This window comes from Scyliorhinus torazame, chromosome 16 (assembly GCF_047496885.1).
Source record: "Scyliorhinus torazame isolate Kashiwa2021f chromosome 16, sScyTor2.1, whole genome shotgun sequence".
Lineage (NCBI taxonomy): Eukaryota > Metazoa > Chordata > Chondrichthyes > Carcharhiniformes > Scyliorhinidae > Scyliorhinus > Scyliorhinus torazame.
In genome coordinates, this window is record NC_092722.1 from 81,185,970 (window position 1) to 81,201,297 (window position 15,328).

At 46.9% G+C, this 15,328-nt stretch overlaps 1 long non-coding RNA gene across 1 annotated transcript; it reads right to left on the minus strand.

Moving 5' to 3' along the window:
* Nucleotides 1-1,084: 1,084 nt before the first annotated feature.
* Nucleotides 1,085-14,846, minus strand: LOC140392383 (uncharacterized). Its single transcript, XR_011935319.1, has 2 exons — nucleotides 14,599-14,846; nucleotides 1,085-2,412 (listed from the first exon to the last, which is right to left on the minus strand). It is a non-coding gene; the product is annotated as an uncharacterized lncRNA (long non-coding RNA).
* Nucleotides 14,847-15,328: the final 482 nt, after the last annotated feature.

A 15,328-nucleotide genomic window follows, 5' to 3' on the forward strand; every position in this document is an offset into this window, starting at 1 on the left:
TTTATCTCAAGAGGCTTGGAATATAAAAGCAGGGATGTACTTCTGAAGCTTTATAAAGCATTAGTTAGGCCCCATTTAGAATACTGTGAGCAATTTTGGGCCCCACACCTCAGGAAGGACAGTACGAAGTCTTACAACACCAGGTTAAAGTCCAACAGGTTTGTTTCGATGTCACTAGCTTTCGGAGCGCTGCTCCTTCCTCAGGTGAATGAAGAGGTCTGTTCCAGAAACACATATACAGACAAATTCAAAGATGCCAAACAATGCTTGGAATGCGACCATTAGCAGGTGATTAAATCTTTACAGGTCCACATCTCAGGAAGGACATACTGGCACTGGAGCGGGTCCAGCGGAGATTCACACGGATGATCCCAGGAACGGTAGGCCTAACATACGATGAACGTCTGAGGATCCTGGGATTATATTCATTGGAGTTTAGGGGGTTGAGGGGAGATCTAATAGAAACTTACAAGATAATGAATGGCTTAGATAGGGTGGACGTAGGGAAGTTGTTTCCATTAGCAGGGGAGACTAGGACCCGGGGGCACAGCCTTAGAATAAAGTTTGCTGCCAGTCCAATCAGATTTCTGCCCAGGAGACTGGGTCCTGGTCCTTGCACAACTGCTGGGGGGTGTCTGACTGTTGAGTGAATCGAGGGAGTCACGGTGGTTCTTACAATTCGAAGAGGCTCCTCTGTGTATATAGACAGCCTGGCCCAGGGACATGGAGGCCTTTTGGAGGCAGCTGAAGGTCTGTTCTCCTATAATGGAGATGGCAGCTCAAGTGTCCACTTCAATTTCCAAGGGGCGACCATTGATCCAGAGTTTAATTTTGCTATTTAATTATGGTTATGGGCCAGGGTTTAGAAAGCTCCAAAGTATACCACCCAGCTCCACCCCGCAATGACATCACTGTGGCTACTTGATAAACACCCATTTCTTAAAGGTACATTCCCATGACACCTCCCCCCCCAAAAAAAATAAACCATCAACTTCAAGATGGTTTCATTTTTCACCTTTTCACTTTCCTTTAAGAAATACTGACAGTAAATATACTTTTTGTAACAAAACAAAGCAGGCAATCATTACTAATAACATAGACAATTTTAGTTCTTCTTCCTGCAACTGGAATCCCTCTTGATTGACAGTATCTTTGGACAAGAAGGTCTCTGCACGATCCATCCATTTCTCTATGCCTCGGCATTTCTCTTTAAGGTCAGGTACTTTAGTTCAATCCGATCACAGAGCCTCTTGTAATTCTCCTACACAGGAGCATTGGTTATCACAGCCTTTAGGCCGTCAAATGCCTGTTGACACTTTGCTGTCCACTGAAATTTACTACGTTACTTGAGCAAGTCCGTCATTGCAGCAATCATGCTGCAAAGATTTGGCACAAATTTTCGGTAAAATCCACTCATTCCAAGAAATTGCATTATTTCCCTTCGGGTCGAGGGTATTGGAAACTCCCCAATAACTTTTGTTTTCACATCCCGTGGGACCATTCGACACTGTCCAATTGTATGGCTAAGGAAAGTGACTTGGGCTTTTCCAAATTCACTTTTGGCCAGGTTTACCACCAAACCCGCCTCCTGAAAACGATCGAATAACACCAACAGATGCTTCAAATGTTCTTTCCATGCCTGACTAAAAATTACCAGATTGTCGACGTATACAGCACAATTGGGTAATCCTGAAACAACTTTGTTAGTTAACCATTGAAATGTGGCTGGAGTGTTTTTCATGCCAAAGGGCATAACTTTAAATTGATATACAAAGAACAAAGAACAAAGAAATTTACAGCACAGGAACAGGCCCTTCGGCCCTCCAAGCCCGTATACCACCTGGAGTCACAAAAGCTGACATCTCCTTCATCCTTTCGGATAAAGGTACCTGCCAGTAACCTTTAAGTAAATCCAGTTTGGAAATAAAAGCTGATTGTCCCACTTTCTCAACGCAATCCTCCAAGTGTGGGATAGGATAAGAGTCCGTTCTTGTAACTGCATTAGCCTTTCTATAGTCTGCACACAATCTTTGGGTACCGTCTGGTTTTGGTACCATCACTATGGGTGAGCTCCATTGGCTGCAACCCACTTCAATTATGTCATTTTTAAGCATTATTTAAATGTCTTTGTTAACTTCTGCCAATTTTAAAGGGTCAAGTCTATATGGATGTTGTTTAATTGGAACAGCATTCCCACATCTACATCATGTATAGCCATTTTAGTACTTCCCAACTTATCTCCACAAACTTGCCCATGTGATATCAATAACTCTTTCCGGTCAGTTCGTTTTTCCTCTGATTCTCTACAGAATCAGGTATTACTTTGAAATCATCAAGTGAGCTTGAGACATTCTTTAGCTTGTAGAGAGAGAGATCAGAACATCTTCTTGCTTTGAATGCAACTCTCCAACTCTGAAAACAAAACCAAAAACAGAACCACAAAGCAGCTTTTTAACTCAAAACGAAAGTAAAAGACAGAAAGACAGCCCAGCTCCACCCACACACTGACATCACTGCAGTTATTTGATAAACACCCATTTCTTAAAGTTACACCCACATGACAGGTAACTCAACAATTTATCCCAATTTTTAAGAACATCCTCATTTTCCAATTTAATTTGAGAGATGTCAAATTCAGAGTCATCTGGATTTGGTTTGTCGCTTTGAGTTAGAATCATTAAAACCTCCTCCTTTTGTTCTCCTTCCCTTTCAAAGTACCTTTTCAGCATATTCACATGACACACTAGGTGAGTTTTCCTTCTATCCGGCGTTCTTATCACATAATTCACCTCACTTAATCTCCTTTCAATTTGATAAGATCCACAAAACCTTGCTTTTAAAGGTTCACCTACCACTGGTAACAATACTAAAATGTTATCTCCACCGGCAAAACTACAAACTTTGGATTTCTTGTCTGCTACCCGTTTCATCACATGTTGTGCAACTTTTAAATGTTGTTTAGCCAATTCACCTGCTCTATTTAATCGTTCCCTAAAATATGACATGTGATCCAATAATGTAATTTCCGATTTCTCACCCACCAATTTTTCCTTAATCAATTTAAGTGGTCCTCTTACCTCATGACCAAAAATTAGTTCAAAAGGACTGAATTTGGTGGACTCATTAGGTGCATCCCCAATTGCAAACAGTACGAATGGAATTCCTTTATCCCAATCCTCTGGATAATCTTGACAATAAGTTCTCAACATTGTCTTTAATGTCTGATGCCATCTTTCTAACGCTCCCTGCGATTCTGGATGGTACGCAGTTGCTTTAAATTGCTTTATCCCGAAGCTATCCATAACTTCCTTGAATAACCACGAGGTAAAATTTGATCCTTGATCCGATTATATTTCTGTGGGTAGTCCATATCGAGTAAAGAATTTAAGTAACTCCTCCACAATCTTTTTAGCTGTAATATTGCGCACTGGAATGGCCTCTGGAAACCTAGTAGACACATCCATTATAGTCAAAAGATATTGATTCCCACTTTTTGTTTTAGGAAGAGGTCCTACACAATCAATTAGAACCCTTGAAAAAGGTTCCTCAAATGCTCGAATGGGTATTAAGGGTGCTGGTTTTATCACTGCTTGAGGTTTCTCTATCATTTGACATGTGTGACATGATCATCAAAATTTAACTACATCTTTATGTAGTCCAGGCCAATAAAAGTGTTTTTGGATTTTAGCTTGAGTTTTCCTTACTCCCAAATGACCTCCCACTGGTACCTCATGTGCAACTCGCAACACCTCCTTTCCATACCCTACCGGCAATACTACTTCTGCCCACTTTTCATCCACCTGCCTATGTAAATGTCTCAATTTTTTCATCAAGACATCGCTTTTACGGTAATAACACTGGTAAACACGCTGATTCCTCTTCCGTATCTGCTTTCTGATACATCCGTTATTTCTATATCTTTCTGTTGTAACTCCGCCAATTTTCCTGAGCTAAACATATCTGCCCTATCCTCCACCTGTTCTTGTTCTTTTCCAACCATCTGATCAAAAATTGTTTCTGATAATTGAACTTCAACTTCATCTTCACGCTTTGATTTCTCCTCTTATCTTAACCTGTGACTTTGCGACCTTGTTACTACACAATCAGGAAAAATCCCAGGATATTCGCCCTTCAACACCTCAGTTGTCTGATTTTCAACCACAGTAGGCATCACTCGCACCTGCGATCCAGCTATATCATTACCCAAGATAAACTGTATTCCTGGACAAGATAGTTTCTCTATTATTCCTACTACCACTTCACCACTCTTCACTGGACTTTCCAACCTTACCTTATATAATGGAACACTACTTTTCTCACCCTGAATTCTACATATTATTATCTTTTCTGGCAATATTTCTACCAAACTACATAACTCCTCATCTCTTACCATTAAAGATTGACTAGCTCCTGGATATCTTAAAATTGTGACTTCTTACCTACTCCTCCTGATACACATGAGTAAACTTTACCCACAAAAGTAAATTCTTTAAAGAGATCTGGCACCTTCTTATCAATCACCTCTTGATCAGGCTGTACAATCTTTGGCACCTCCTTCGCTTCACTTGGGCTTTCCTTTCCCACTTTAACAAATCCCATGGCTTATCCTGTTTTACCACATCAGCCTTCCCAGTGCTTTTCTTCAACCACCAACACTGTGACTTACATGGCCTAGTTTATTACAGTGAAAACATTTGAAACTTTTCATTTCTCTTCCACCCTCCTGGATTTCTTTTTAAATCTGAGGTACACTCTCCTTATTATCTCCCATCAGATCCCCTTTACCTTTACCATTGGGCAGTATGGTAGCAGAGTGGTTAGTACAATTGCTTCACAGCTCCAAAGTCCCAGGTTCGATTCCCGGCTTGGGTCACTGTCTGTGCGGAGTCTGCACGTTCTCCCCATGTGTGCGTGGTTTCCTCCGGGTGCTCCGGTTTCCTCCCACAATCCAAAGATGTGCAGGTGAGGTGGATTGGCCATTCTAAATTGCCCTGAATGTCCAAACTTGCCCTTAGTGTTGGGTGGGGTTACTGGGTTATGGGGATAGGGTGGAGGTGTAGGCTTGGGTAGGGTGCCGGTGCAGACTCGATGGGCCAAATGGCCTCCTTCTGCACTGTAAATTCTATGATTACCACTTGAGTATTTCTCTTTTCCCCAGTTTCTATCCCTCACAGGCTAAACTGATGTCGGAAACCAGACTTTGATTTATGAACTAATTCATAATCATCTGCCATTTCTGCTGCTAATTTCGTAGTTTTAACCCTCTGCTCTTCGACATGAGTTCTCACAACATCAGGAATTGAATTTTTAAACTCCTCCAAAAGTATAATTTCTCTGAGAGCTTCATACGTTTGGTCTATTTTCAAAGCTCTTATCCACCTATCAAAATTACTCTGTTTGAGCCTTTCAAACTCCATGTATGTTTGACCAGATTCTTTCCTTAAATTCCAAACCTTTGTCTGTATACACCTGAGATGGATTTTTTCACCTCCTCATACGTCCCAGATACCTCCTCTGATAGTGATGCAAACACTTCACTAGCTCTACCTACCAACTTTGTTTGTATCAGTAATACCCACATGTCCTGTGGCCATTTCATTTGTTTAGCTACCTTCTCAAATGAAATGAATAAGGCTTCTACCTCCTTCTCATCAAACCTTGGCAATGCATTGACATATTTAAATAGATCCCCACCAATCCTTCGGCTATGACGCTCATACTCACTATCCTCATCACTCTCCTCAGACCATACATTTTTCTTTACGTCTGCCAATTTTAACTGACTGTCATGTTTCACGGCCATTTTCTGAAGTTCAAACTCTCTCTCTTTTTCCCTTTCCTCTGTCTCTTTTTCTTGTTCCTATCCTTTTCTTTCTCTTTTTCTTTTTCCTCTCTATCTCGTTCTCTCTCTTTTTCTTTTTCCCTGATCTGTATCGCCCTTTCTCTTTCTTTTTGTTCTGCTAGGGCTATTCTTTCCTTTTTTCTTTCTTCTCCCCTCCTTTTCTTTTTCCCTGATCTGCATCTCCCTTTCTCTCTCTTTTTCTCTCATTTCGTATGTAAGCTGCTTTAATTCTTTTTCATGTTCAAGTTGCTTGATCTGTAATTGAATTTTTGCCATTTCCAATGAGTCTGACTGTGTCTCAGGCAATTTTAAATGCGCAGCTACCACCGTAGGTACCTCTGTTTGTATTCTGTCAGGTAATGTTAACTGCAATGTTTTTGCCAAATCTAAAAGCCTGTTTTTAGTCTCTGTTTGTAAGGTACTGCGTGTGACATTCTCCATCCCTAAAGCCTCTGAAAGAGCCATTGTCCACAACACTCTCCCTACTTAAACTGGAATACCACACCTGAAAAGCAAACACAAATATGCTCATCCCTCACTGTCTTTAAGTTCATAAGCCAACCCAATCATGAAAGATAGACTTTTATCCCAGTCGAGCCCCCAATTTGTTATAGGCCAGGGTTTAGAAAACTTCAAAGTATATCATGGAGTTTACCTGACCTACGACTTTTGATAGATTTTGGTTATGTGGAGCACAAGGGCCTACTTTCCAGGTGTTATGCAACAGAGACCTTAAGTATTTTCGAACAAAACAATGTTTATTCTATGAATTCAGTTAACATTTTATAAATACACTGTAAACATTTTATCAACTACCAACACAAATAACCCCCCCCCCCCCGATACAGTACTCTATATGTAATCCTTAATAACTTTCCTAACAACATCCATAAGCCATACCCCCTTTTTAACAAAGCAGTAGGTATAAGTTCTTTACACAAGACAGTTATCACTTTTTAATTATCAAGTGACCTGGACTCCTTTTAACATAGAAAGAGATTAAATGAACCTTCCTTGTCTGAATTCAGCTTTCAAGTGCCTCAAACGAAAATAAAGCTACAGACAGCTTCCAGCTCAAAACAATAGTAAAATCCAGAGACACCACCCAGCTCCACCCACACAATGACATCACTGCAGCTATTTGATAAACACCCATTTCTTAAAGGTACACTCCCATGACACCGCATACCAGTCAGTCCCGTATCATCTCCGCAGGGATTTTAAAAAAATATTTTTATTGGCATTTTACAATTTTAACAATTTAACAATTAGACATATAAAACACATAACAGAATGAAACATTTCTTGTTTTACATGCACCCCTTTTATCGGCCCTCTCCCTTTCCTTGCTCCCCTTCTCCACTCCCGTTGATAGTTGGGCTCCATCCTGGCCCCATCTTTTGCCCTGGATGTTGTATTGTTATATTCTTTCTTTCATTTTGTGACTTTTGCTGTTACCCCAGTGGCTTCGCTGAGGGGGCTCCCACCCCCCTCGCTCTTTTCCCATGTCTCTTCCTGATATTTTCCTGGGTTCCTTCCTTGTCTCCTCCCCCTCCCCCCCCACCCCCCTTGTTCCTCAAAGAGCTTTGTGCGCTCTTGTCTGCCATCATTGGTTCCCCCTCCCCCCTTTTTTCCTCGTCGCTATTGGCCTCAAAAAGCTCTTGGAACTGGCTGACAAATGGGCCCCCCACTTTTCGGAAGCCCTCATCTGACCCTTGGATGGTGTATTTGATCTTCTCCAGGTGGAGAAATTCCGACAGGTCTGCCAGCCAGTCTGCAGCTGTGGGTGGTGCTGCTGATCGCCAGCCGAGCTGGATTCTCCGGCGGCGATCAAGGAAGCAAAAGAGAGGGCATCGGCCCTATTCCCCCATGTGTAGCTCTGGCTGGTCCGACACACTGAAGACAGCCACTCGTGGGCTGGGTTCTGCCCTCACCCCCTCAACCTTGGACATCGCCTCGAAGAAGGCTGTCCAGAACCCGACAAGTCTGTGGTAGGTCCAGAACATGTGGGTGTGGTTGGCCGGGCCTCCCTTGCAGCATTCACATTTATCCTCCACCTCCGGGAAGAACCTGTTCACTCAGGTTCTGGTCGCGTGCGCTCTGTGCACCACTTTGAACTGCATGAGGCTCAGCCTTGCGCAGGAGGATTATGGAGTTGGCCCTGCTCAGTGCTTCGCTCCAGAATCCCCACCCCACTTCGGTCCACAGTTCATCCTTCCATTTCTGTCTTGCTCCATCTAGTGGTGTTCTCACCCTTTCTAAAAGGGAGGAAACACCAAGGGGGAAGCCAGTGTGAGTCCAAACAGCAGCCAGCGGGCCCAACACAAGGCAACACGAAAAGGAACCCCCAAAAAAGAAGCAGACAACAGGAGGGGAAGATCGGAAGAGAATGGAGAGGAGGCAAAGCGACAAGGAGAAGGAGGGGAGAAGGAGGGCAGTGCCCACAGACAAACACCAAACAACCACCCATGACGAAATAAAGGGTCTAGGATAAACTGGAAACAGCTGAAGAAGAAAATTAAGGGGGGGATGGGGTTGGGGTGGGGTGGGGAGTGCGCCGAAAGCAACAACATGTAAACAGTAACCGTCTCATCTATCTTTATGTACAGTGTAACAATGTAAAACCTTAATAAATATATTTTTTTAAAAAGGAAGCTACCTGTAATCTGTTAGCGCTCGAGTTGAAATTTAAGTGTTTAAATATTCTTCTCTTTTCTTTTTTTTTAATAAAGTTTGTTTATAAAACAGCCAAGCCCATCTTATATTATCACAATGAATCGATCTTTCTGCACTGTCTTAAAACTTTATTTTTAGCAAATATTTTAGTGAGGCATTTATCTACCTCCCCCCCAAGATTAAACCCTAACGATCATGGTTCATGTAACTACTCAATCTCACGGTTCTCCCTTCATTAGTTTCCCTACCCTTATTCGTCACTTCCATGCCCCCCCCCCCCCCCCCCCCCGATAGTCAATTTTCCTTGAAGAAATCGATGAACGGCTGCCACCTCCTAATGAACCCCTGTAATGAACCCCTTAAGGCGAACTTGATTTTCTCCAGCCTGAGAAACCCTGCCATGTCACTGACCCAAACCCCGACTTTGGAGGCTCCGAGTCCCTCCAACCCAGCAAAATCCGTCTCCGGGCCACCAGGGGCCAAAGGCCAAAACGTTGGCCCCTCTCCCCCCCCCCGCCCTGTGCTCCCGGATCTTCCAACACTCCAAATATTGCCACTCTAGACTCGGAGTCACCTTCCCTTCCAGGACCTCTGACATGACATCCGCAAATCCCTGACAAAATCCCTCAGCCTCGGACATGCCCAGAACATGTGCACATGATTCGCAGGACTTCCCCCATACCGCCTCCTCCAAAACCTGCTCCTCCGGTGATGCACGATCAATTGCACAAAGACTAAAGTTGGGTACAACTGTGGCTTTATTACAGTCAGATAGAACAAAGAACAAAGAACAAAGAAATGTACAGCACAGGAACAGGCCCTTCGGCCCTCCAAGCCCGTGCCGACCATGCTGCCCCACTAAACTACAATCTTCTACACTTCCTGGGTCCGTATCCCTCTATTCCCATCCTATTCATGTATTTGTCAAGATGCCCCTTAAATGTCACTATCGTCCCTGCTTCCACCACCTCCTCCGGCAGCGAGTTCCATGCACCCACTACCCTCTGTGTAAAAAACTTGCCTCGTACATCTACTCTAAACCTTGCCCCTCTCACCTTAAACCTATGCCCCCTACTAATTGACCCCTCTACCCTGGGGAAAAGCCTCTGACTATCCACTCTGTCTATGCCCCTCCTAATTTTGTAGACCTCTATCAAGTCTCCCCTCAACCTCCTTCGTTCCAGTGAGAACAAACCGAGTTTATTCAACCGCTCCTCATAGCTAATGCCCTCCATACCAGGCAACATTCTGGTAAATCTCTTCTGCACCCTCTCTAAAGCTTCCACATCCTCTGGTAGTGTGGCGACCAGAATTGAACACTATACTCCAAGTGTGGCCTAACTAAGGTTCTATACAGCTGCAACGTGACTTGCCAATTCTTATACTCAATGACCCGGCCAATGAAGGCAAGCATGCCGTATGCCTTCTTGACTACCTTCTCCACCTGTGTTGCCCCTTTCAATGACCTGTGGACCTGTACTCCTAGATCTCTTTGACTTTCAATACTCTTGAGGGTTCTACCATTCACTGTATATTCCCTACCTGCATTAGACCTTCCAAAATGCATTACCTCACATTTGTCCGGATTAAACTCCATCTGCCATCTCTCCGCCCAAGTCTCCAAACAATCCAAATCCTGCTGTATCCTCTGACAGTCCTCATCGCTATCCGCAATTCCACCAACCTTTGTGTCGTCTCCTGCTGCAGCTGGCGAAATGGCAGGGCACTGGAGGTCATGCATATTTTTACAGTTCTCCCTGGGCGGAGCCAGCCGGCAGGAGCTACCGGCAAACCTGTAGTGCAGGTCCTACCTTACATCCCCTAATACAGTGGTTCACCACATTCACCCCCTGTTAAAAATGAGTCCGGCGGGGGTGACGTGAAACTATATACAAATAGTGCAATTATGTACAGTGGTAAGAAAAAAAGAAAAAGTCCATGTTGACGGTCCGGAGTCCGTCAAAGGTTCAGCCGGTCCGATGCTTTGGTGCTTCGTTGGGATCGGCGTAATGGTGGCAGCGAGGCCGGTGCTGGCGGTGGTGGGGGTGGCACCGATGGCGGTGGTGGCGGTGCTGATGCTGGCCAGTCATCGGGGAACTCCGGGAGCGTGCTGAAGTCCTCTTCGTCCTCTTGTGCGGAAAAGGGGGGGGGTGTGATCTGGCGGGGTCAATGTTGGCGCGGTGGGAGGGGGTGTGCGCATGGGTGGGGGGGGTGCGTCAGGGTGGAACCTGACGGTGCCAGGTCCCTGAGTGAGACAGTATCTTGGCGGCCATCAGGGAACTCAACGTAGGCATATTGAGGGTTGGCGTGGAGCAGGTGAACCTTGTCCACCAACGGGTCCGCCTTGTGGAGTCAGACGTGCCTATGGAGCAGGACCGGCCCTGGAGCTGCGAGCCAAGTCGTGAGTGGCACCCCGGATGTGGGGAAGGTAAAAACCTTCCTGGGGAAGGTAAAAACACGTTCATGGGGTGTGTTATTAGTGGCGGTGCACAATAGTGACCGGTTGGAGTGTAGAGCATCAGGGAGGACCTCCTGGCAGTGAGAGGCTGGGAGGTTCCTGGACCGTAGGGCCAGCTGGACGGCCCTCCAAACCATCCCATTTTCCCGTTCTACTTGCCCGTTTCCCTGGGGCATGTAGCTGGTCGTTCTGCTGGAGGTTATACCCCTGCTGAACAGGAACCGACGCAGCTCATCGCTCATGAATGAGGATCCCCTGTCACTGTGGATGTAGGCGGGGAATCCGAACAGAGCGAAGATGGTGCTGAGGGCCTTGATGACGGTGGCAGACATCATATCGGGGCATGGGATGGCGAAGGGGAATCTGGAGTACTCATCGACCACACTGAGAATGTACGTGTTACGGTCGGTGGAGGGGAGGGGCCCTTTGAAATCCACACTGAGGCGTTCAAAGGGGCGGGAAGCCTTCACCAGGTGCGCACGGTCTGGCCAGTAGAAGTGCGGCTTGCACTCCGCACAGACCTGGCAGTCCCTGGTGACTGTCCTTACTTCCTCGACGGAGTAGGGCAGATTGCGAGCTTTGACCAGATGGTACAATCGAGTGACCCCCCGGGTGACAAAGGCTGTTGTGTAGGCTGTTGTGTAGGGCCTGGAGTTGGTCCACTTGTGCGCTGGCACATGTACCTCGGGAGACGTCTGGGGGCTCGTTGAGTTTACCGGGGCGATACAAAATCTCGTAATTATAGGTGGAGAGCTCGATTCTCCACCGCAAGATTTTATTATTTTTGATCTTGCCCCGCTGTGTGTTATTGAACATGAAGGCTACCGACAGTTAGTCCGTAAGGAGAGTGAATCTCTTACCGGACAGGTAATGCCTCCAATGCTGCACAGCTACAACGATAGCTAGAGCCTCCTTTTCGACGGATGAGTGTCGAATTTCAGAGGCATGAAGGGTGCAGGAAAAGAATGCCACGGGTCTGCCTGCCTGGTTTAGAGTGGCGGCAAGGGCGACGTCTGAAGCGTCGCTTTCTACTTGGAAAGGCAGTGACTCATCCACTGCGCGCATCCCAGCCTTGGCGATGTCTGCTCTGATGCGGACGAAAGCATGGTGTGCCTCGGCCGCGAGGGGGAATTGGGTGGACTGAATGAGTGGGCGGGCCTTGTCCGCATAGTTTGGGATTTACTGAGCGTAGTAGGAAAAGAACCCCAGGCAGCGTTTGAGGGTGTTGGGGCAGTGGGGGAGGGGAAGCTCCATGAGGGTCGGGTACGAGAAGTCCGTTTTGGACTATATAGCCGAGAATGGCTAACCGGGTCGTGCTGAACACACATAGGTCAGGTTGAGAAGAGTGTTGTTATAGGTCAGGTTGAGAAGAGTGGCAGTGCGGAGGAATTTATCGAGGTTGGCATTGTGGTCCTGCTTGTCATGGCCGCAGATGGTGACATTATCTAAGTACGGAAAGGTGGCCTGCAAACCGTACTGGTCGACCATTCGGTCCATCTCCCTTTGGAAGACCGAGACACCATTTGTGTCGCCGAAAGGGACCCTAAGGAAGTGGTAGAGGACCGTCCGCCTCAAAGGCAGTGTATGGCCGGTCCGACTTCCGGATGGGGAGCTGGTGGTAGGCGGATTTCAGGTCAATTGTTGAGAAGGCCCGGTACTGCGGAATCTGATTGACCATATCAGATATGCGTGGGAGGGGGTACGCGTCGAGCTGCGTGTACCGATTGATGGTCTGGCTGTAGTCCACGACCAGCCTGTGTTTCTCTCCAGTTTTAACCACTACCACTTGGGCTCTCCAGGGGCTGTTGCTGGCCTCGATAATACCCACCTTAAGCAGCCGCTGGACATCAGACCTGATGAAGATCTTGTCCTGGGTGCTGTACCATCTGCTCCTGGTGGCAACAGGCTTGCAATCCGCCGTTAGATTGGCAAAAAGGGAGGGGGATCGACCTTGAGGGTCGCGAGGCCGCAAATGGTAAGTGGGGGTAAGGGCCCGCCGAATTTGAGGGTGAGGCTCTGGAGGTTGCACTTGAAGTCCAGGCCCAACAGGAGTGCAGCGCAGAGATTAGGAAGGACATAGAGGCGGAAGTTACTGAATTCTACGTCCTAGACAGTGAGGGTGACTGTACAGAAGCCTCGGATCGGGACGGAGTGGGACCCGGAGGCTAGGGAGATCCTTTGATTGGCAGGGTTGACCACGAGGGAGCAGCGCCTTACCGTATCTGGGGGGACAAAGCTTTCGGTGCTCCCGGAGTCCAGCAGGCACGAGGTCGCGTGGCCGTTGATTTTCACCGTCGTTGACGCGGTGGCCAGGTTGTGCGGGCGAGATTAGTCCAGTGTCATCGAAGCGAGCTGCGGGTAGCCATCGGATGCTTTGGGTGGCGAGTGTGTGCGGTTCCGATGTCGGGATGTCCAGAGACCCTGTGGGGGACAAGATGGCGGCTCCCACAGTGCGCACATTGCGGGGTCGGGATAAGATGGCGGCGCCCATGTGGCGCACGTGGCCGAAGGGGGACAAGATGGCGGCACGCATTGGTCGCACATGGCCCCAGGAGGAGAAGATGACAGCTCCCATTGTGTGCCAAGCGTGGGGGAGGGGGCGATAGTGGGCACGATCGCAGCGACTGCGCGGGCCTGGCACACAGCCGCTAAGTGGCCCTTTTTACTGCAGGCTTTACAAACGGCAGTGCGGGCCAGGCATTTTTGGCGAGGGTGCTTCTGCTGACCGCAGTGTCATGATATTCAGATAAACATCATGGTGCAAACACACATACACACTGATGGACAGATCAACGGACCAATCAATACACACGCAACATCACAGCCAATCACAAGCAAGAGCGCACGCACTATAAAACGGGGAACACCACAGTTCCCGCTCATTCCAGCAGGAGACAGCTCAGGGCACAGAGCTCACAGCAAGCCACTCAGACATTCACCATAGTCACAGACTAGTCACAGAGGTTTACAGCATGGAAACAGGCCCTTCGGCCCAACTTGTCCATGCCGCCCAGTTTTTACCACTAAGCTAGTCCCAATTGCCCGCATTTGGCCCTTAATCCCTGTATACCCAACTTTCCCATATAACTATCTAAATGCTTTTTAAAAGACAGCATTGTACACGTCTCTACTACTGCCTCTGGCAGCTCGTTCCAGACACTCACCACCCTCTATGCGAAATAATTGCTCCTCTCGACCCCTTTGTATCTCTCCCCTCTCATCTTAAAACTATGACTTCTAGTTTTAGTCTCCCCTACCTTGGGACCTTATCTATGCCCGTCATTATTTTCTAGACCTCTATAAGATCACCCCTAAGCCTCCTACACTCCAAAGAAAAAAGTCCCAGTCTATCCAGCCTCTTTCTATAACTCAGACCATCAAGCCCTGGGAGCATCCTAGTAAATCCTTTCTGCGCTCTTTCTAGTTTAATAATATCCTTTCTATTGTTGACTTCTATCTTTATTAATACCACAAGATGCAAGTACATTCCGTGTATTGGACAAATGGCCACACAACCAGTATATTAGTTCAATTATAGCTTATTATTAAACATAGGATTGGTTCTATACTTAATAACTTACACGCTACTACACATTAGACTATATCTAACAGCTTAAATGACCTTTACTTAACTTTCAAGTGACCGGCTCTGTGCAGATTAGATAAGGCCTTTATCTGGTTCCCCACGTGTGGCGGCTGGAAGTTGTCTGGTTGGTCTAGGTTGAGGTTCGTCCTTCTGGTAGTGATCGCTGGTCCTTGAACTTGGCTGGTCAATGTGCTACAGGTGGTGGGGCAGAGGCCGGTCCCAAAAGAGGCAGAGCGTTGGTCGCGCAGTAAACTTGTACTGAGTGCCTCTCCAAGATAGTGTTAGGGCTGGGTCCACAGATTAGAGGGTCATGAACAAACCACAGTAACCAGTTTACAAATGTTAATATTGTTAGTAATAAAACTGAGTTGTACCTTCCGCAACCGTGTTGGTTCCGCTGTGTAGCAGAGCACCCAACACGATGCGCAGAAGTAGCAGCGGGGACCCCCGGGGTGCACGGATCGGCGTGCGACGCAGGCGTAGGCAGGGTCCCGGCTGAGGAGGTCGTCGGCGGGGTCCAGGAGGGGTAGGAAGGGGTAGAAGGGTGGGCAGCGCGGCGGGAGGGGTACGATTGCACATTACGGGATGCGACCGTCACGAGGTTCAATTTCAAGTACTGATCAATAACTCAACACACCAATTAGTAAGATTCAAATTAAAACACATTTATTATACACAGTAAATCACTACCCATGCATAAACTCTACTTTCTAGACTATTTTCTACCATTAAAAGACCTATACTTAGTTTCGGAATTGGCCCATCA